Here is a 6,601-nt window from a genome sequence, read left to right on the forward strand (position 1 = left end):
AAAACAAACGGACGCCGCGGGCACCAACCACGCAGCCTCTTTTTAAATCAACCGAGCGTATCTGCAAGCGGCCACATTCAGACCCAGCCGGCAAAATGAAAATGCTTCTCTCGTCTTCTTTCCCGTCCTCAAGCCCTTCCTTAACGGGCAATAGTTGGGCTTCGAGACCAGCTGAATCCGTGCTGCTGTATTCTGGAAACCTCTTTTTAGGAACCAGTGTAATTTAGACAGATCGAAAGCAAGGAAAGTGCAAAGTGCAGCCACAATGTTTTGAAGCACTGGAGGGTTTATTTGTTATTTGCTCCCGCCAATATTTTCACTGTGCATCTGACACATAAAAATGTTGCATCACGGCGAAAGAAAGCTATTTTAAAAAATTAAAATTCCTTATTCCAAATGCTGGGCCAATTTCTTCTAGTAAATAACTTATTTTACGACTCTTTTAAAATTCCAACTAAACAGCATGCTCCATGTGCTAAGGAGATCCCTGGGTATCTTGCAAAGATTTAACATGGAGCACCTTCACCTGAACACTCAGGCCATATACCTGTGATTCCTCCCATCGTTGTCTGGCTATTTCTGGCTCAGCTGCCATGTACACTGAAATTGCAAAATAAAAAAAAAGAAAGCAATGGTTTCATTTGTTTCAGTTTTCTCAAATCTCTTCACCTCCCTCCCCAGAACCCTTTCTTCTCATAAAGGTACAGCAGCTACAGGCAATACTGTAGATAGAGCATACCTGGTTGAGGTATTCTGGGAATTGAAGTCCACTGTCTTCAAGTTGCTGAGATTGAGAAACACTGCTACACAGTGGTAATATTTTAGTTCAGGGGTCGGCCATTTGGACCCGTTTCCCACAGAAAAGAAAACACTGGGAGCCACAAACCCTTCCTGTGCTGGACTATTTATTGAGCAGCCACAAAACTAGCATATGTAGTTGAATTAAACATTGTGTTTTCTTCTGAAACTTTTCTTTTCTTGGATTTCGACTGGGGGTTGAAAAGCTCAATAAATTGCATGCCGGCAGTTGTCGCACACTGGCAGTTATGATGCCTGTTTTGAGCGATGGAGCCACAGCAGAGGGATGAAAGAGCCACATGTGGCTCTAGAGCCGCAGATTGCTGATCCCTGTCTTAGTTGCTTAGCATCTCTCCCACAACATGAAGGTGTAGACAGGAGATGTTACAGCTGACTGAACCTTGTTTGTCACACTGACAAAAGGAAGGATTGGTTGGCTCACCCAGTTCTTAGAATTTCTCTTAGTGGCAGTCAAAACCGTTTACTGGTAGTCCTCAACTTACGAACACAATGGAACCCAAAATTTATGTCGCTAAGTGACACATTTGTTCAGTTTTGCCTTATTTTACAACTTTCCCTGTCATAGTTGTTAAGGGAATCACTGCATTGTGAAATTAATAACCCAGCTGTTAAGTGACTCTGGCTTCCTCATTGACTTTTGCTTGTCAGAAGGTCGCAAAAGGGGATACCTGATCCTGGCACACTGCAACGTCATAAATGTGAGTCAGTTGCCAAGCATCTGAATGTAAATCATGTAACCATGGAGATGTTGCAGCGGTCATAAGTATGAAAAATGACCGTAAGTCACTTTTTTCAGTGCCATTAAAACTTTGGTCATTAAGTGAACTCTTGTAAGTCAGGGACTACCTGTACTAAATATTGCTTTGTGGAGACTGCAGTGTGGTGTGTGTTCTCATGCTGGTAGTGTGGAAGTGTCCACAGAAACAATGGCTGTGAGGTTCATTTGATAACACTGAATCGCAAGCTAGCCTACCACATTTTACCAACATTCACAAATACTTGGCAAACACTTCTTAATGTGCTCTGTGAATCTAGTCTACATTCCACAGTTGTGGTTTACCACAACTCCATCATATTCCAACAACCCCACCCTTTTCCCATGATTGCACAATACTAGCCTCATCTCATTCCCAGCTCAAGGTAAAACAGTCATTCCTACCATAGGTGTGCAGATAGTCCTTGACTTATGACTGTAATTATTATTATTATTATTATTATTATTATTATTATTATTATTATTATTATTATTATTATTATTATTTATTCGATTTTTATACCGCCCTTCTCCCGAAGGACTCAGGGCGGTGTACAGCCAAAAGTAAAAACAGACAATACAATATACAATTAAAATACAAATTAAAAAACTTATTTTATAATTGGCCTAAAAAAACTTTAAAATATATAAAACTAAAACCCCTTAAAATTAATAATAAAAAATTTAAAATCAATAAAATTTAAGCCAGCCCCGCACGAATGAAAAGATGTGTCTTCAGTTCGCGGCGGAAGGTCCGAAGGTCAGGTATTTGGCATAAACCCGGGGGAAGCTCATTCCAGAGTGTGGGAGCCCCCACAGAGAATAATTGAGCCCATACTTATAGTTTTCAGTCATGATAGTTGTTAAGAGTGTCACAATGTGACTCTAATTGATTTTACAACCTTTTCTATAGTGGAGTGTTAAGAAAACACAGCAGTTGTTAAATGAATCCATTTTTTTCAATGGGTAGGTTTTTTTGCCAGAAACTGGAAGAAAAGACCAGAAACCAGCCGAAAAAACACTTAAAATTGCAATCATGTGACCACAGCTCACTGCAATTGGCCGTAAATGAAAAGCTCAAATAACCATAGGAAGAACCAATTTCAAAAATCGATTGCAGAAGTCAACAATAAGATTTTTTCAAGTCCTCCACTTACGACCACAATTGAGCCCCAAATTTATGTTGCTGAGACATTTGTTAAGTGAGTTTTGCCCCATTTTATCTTGCCACAGTTGAATCACTATAGTGGTTAAGTGAGCAACATGGTTGTTAAGTGAATTAGTTTTCCCTGTTGACTTTATCAGAAGGTCTCAGAAGGTGACCATGTGATTCTGGGACACTGCAACCGTCATAAATATGAGTCAGTTGCCAAGCATCTGAATTATGATCATGTGATGATGGAGAAGATACAACAGTCATAAGTGAAAAACAGTCATAAGTCACATTTTTCAGAGCTGTTGTAACTTTGAATGGTCACAAAATGCTGTTATAAGTCAAGGATTACCTGAATTACCTCTGTTCATGGTATGTTTAAAGGTTTAAACAACATCCTCTTCCCCCTTTCTCTTTATTCTGATCAGAAGGTCCATTAAGGAGGAAAAGATGGAATATATTTTTGATTGAGAGAATTAGGAGTCAATTATGTAGTTCATAGTCACTTTAATGATGAGATTTTTTTTCCACATTTTCCACCACCACATGAATTTTCCACATTTAGTATCCCTATGCATGTGCCTGAGTATGTATAAGAAAATACACCCACGTGTCTTTATTAAATATGTCTGTGTTTATGCTTGAGAAAACAGAATGCTAATATTCTCTATCCTGGAACTTCAGAGTTGAAGAGATGGCTTATACAATCAGGTTTAACCACAAATCAATGTTGCAATTTATTATTCTTAATAAATTTGATCTTGCATCATCATTTCTGCTGAGTAGAATTCTGTTCTAGTATTAATCTGATTATACAATTTTAGGAATTGTGGAGATTGTTAGTGGCTTATTTAAGCTTTATTGCTAGAAATCTGATGAAATGGTAGAAATCTTCAGCTTCAATTTGCATAACTTTTCTATTAATACCAATGTAAAGGTACCTAGTTGATTTTCTTGAAACAGGATTCATTATACTTGACATTCTGCGGTTCATCCATAACTATAGAAATTTCTTAATCCTACTGTAAATAGAAGACACAATTCCTAGCTCAAATTAAAGAGGGCTCATACATTGATATGTCCAACATCCAGATAAATCAGATTGAGGATCTGTTCTGATGTCTTAAACCCAGATCAAGAATGAGTTTTATGGATCATTGAGTAGCATATTATGGCTGTTTCCCCAAAGTATATCCTCCTCCCAAAGAAATTATATTTGTAATTTTCATCCTTCATATAGCTGAATGTGCTCTGAAGCTGATCTAACTTTAGGATCTAATCTTAAAGTTTTAGTTATCACTTTACATTATTGAAAAGTGGTTGTCTTCAGAGTTTATTTTAAGAAAGAAAGTCACTCCTTAAAGTCATTCATATGACCTTTCTCATGACCTCTTTTCTAAAACTCTGCAAGGCTCTGTAGTTTACATTAGGGAGCGAGTGAACTATAGTATAGTTATTATAAACTAGATTGTCCAGTACCATTATCTGGTATATACAGAGAAGAAACCTTCATTTGGAGATGACAGACAGCAAGATAATTCAGTTTTGGTAGATTATGTGTTGACTTTCAGGGTACATAACAGAAAAATAAGAAAATGCAAATCAATTGTCGTTCAATAAAAATGTACTTCAAATTAAAAATAGTCAGAAGAATGATGTGAAATTCCAAGAACTGAGCAGTCAGGATAATATGACAGGAACTGGAACAGATTAGATTTGTTTATAACAAATTGACTGAAGCCTGGCTAGAAGTTTTTATGCTCAGAATTCTCTGGCTATTTCTCTGCCCCAGCAATTTTTCAGATACAAGATAAAAATGTGGGTGTTTTAAGAAAGTCCACTTACACTCAGAATTCTGCTGAAGGCAGAGGCTTTACCGAGGATCGTTTAAAAAACCCTGATGCATTTTTGGGAATTCAGAAGAGAACTACCATGTTTCCCAGAAAATAACACCCTGTCTTGTATATGAATGGGCTGAGGTGTCCGAGGCCTGCCTGCAACTATCCGAAGGCAAGTAGTAGGACAGACCCCCATACCCACCCTAGCTTAATTTTTACTTGTACACCCTGGAGTGGGTGGGGTCTTAATTAGGACTGTGGCAAGAAAAATCATAAAATGGGGCAAAATTCACTTAACAAATGTTTCACTTAGAACTGAAATTTTGGGCTTAATTGTGGTCGTAAGTCAAGGACTACCTATAGAGAGAAATAAATCCATTGATAAAACCTAGTATAGAAAGTGATGTGAACCTCCAATTTTTGAATTAGGCCAAAGATTGAAACTTGCCCAGCACTCCCGTAACAAAACTCCCTTTTGATCAGGATTGTCAAATACTGTTTTTTCTTCATTCTTTCTTTCTTTCTTTTTCTTTCTTTCTTTCTTTCTTTTCCTTCCTTCCTTCCTTCCTTCCTTTCCTGCCCATCTTACCATTGAAGGGAACTTTTGTGTTAAAAGAACAGGATTAATAGCATTTTACCTCCATCTTATCAAGAAGTCATTTCCAAGACAAGCAATAGAGGCAGCAGTATATATACAATATAGAGAAATAAAAAGTTTAGCCATTTATTGTACTTTGATGAGATCTAAACTGAATTGCCTGATGAGGTTGAATCCATCTAAGGATGGGATGGAGATCTTTTCTGGCATGATGCCAATTATGATAGAGAAGGATTTTTTTTTTGTTTACATTTTTTTGTTTTGTTTGGATTTATATCCCGCCCTTCTCCGAAGACTCAGGGCGGCTTACACTATGTCAGGCAATAGTCTTCATCCATTTGTATACTATATACAAAGTCAACTTATTGCCCCCCAACAATCTGGGTCCTCATTTTACCTACCTTATAAAGGATGGAAGGCTGAGTCAACCTTGGGCCTGGTGGGACTTGAACCTGCAATATTGCAAGCAGTTGATGTTAATAATAGGCTGCATTAGCCTGTTGCGCCACCAGAGGCCCATTTATACCCCGCCCTTCTCCGAAGACTCAGGGCGGCTTACAATGTATAAGGCATTTCTTGCATTAATGTCTTTTCAGTAACCAGTTCAATTTGTTACATTCTCTTCTTTGGTTAGTAGTTTCAGATATAGCTGCGAAGGTTCAGAATGTGTATGCACAGGAATAACTTCTAGACTGAGCTGAACTCTACTGTAGGAATCTCTGCGTGAATTAGGACAGGAGATCTTAATAGATCACTAGCAAATTTGGCATTTTGAGAGCTTGTCATAAGCACATTTACAGAATGACCGCCATGGTGAATCTAGCCAATGTACTCTGCTACTAGGAAGAAAACTCACTTCCCAGAATATTCTACAGTACTACCTCTCTTTTGATCTGGCATGTGTACAGTAGTTCCAAGCAAGATTTTGGACCCTATCAAATGCCTTCTACCAATGCCTTCAAGTAACATCTGGGGCTCAGAAGCATTCTTGGAACCAAGGTTCTTCCAAGACTCGAGTGATGCATTCCTGCTTTCTATCCATTTATTTGTAATTAGTGACAAAGAAGGTGTTGGTGGATAACACAGTGATTAGGGAAGAAGAGTTGTGGAGTTTTTGTTTTGCGGAAAGGCAAGCTGCACAGGATTCCCACAGAACACAGAAAATCTAAAACTAGTCTTATCAGCCTCTTCTGCTGTTGTGGGTTAAGGCCAGTCAATGGACAGCATCAGAATCACCTGACAGGTAAGCTTAGAATAACAGAACACATGAGCATCTTAATACAGGACCCTTGGAAGTGAATATTAATTTTATATCCTGAATTCGTTATATTTGATTCCCCCCACCCCCGCCTACATTTTAGTTTCTCTCTCTGTGGCAGCTAGGTAATCACTGTAACCTGGCAACCAGAAATATGCAGTCACGTAAATTCTGCAAATCC

The sequence above is a fragment of the Ahaetulla prasina genome, chromosome 6 (assembly GCF_028640845.1).
Source record: "Ahaetulla prasina isolate Xishuangbanna chromosome 6, ASM2864084v1, whole genome shotgun sequence".
Classification (NCBI taxonomy): domain Eukaryota; kingdom Metazoa; phylum Chordata; class Lepidosauria; order Squamata; family Colubridae; genus Ahaetulla; species Ahaetulla prasina.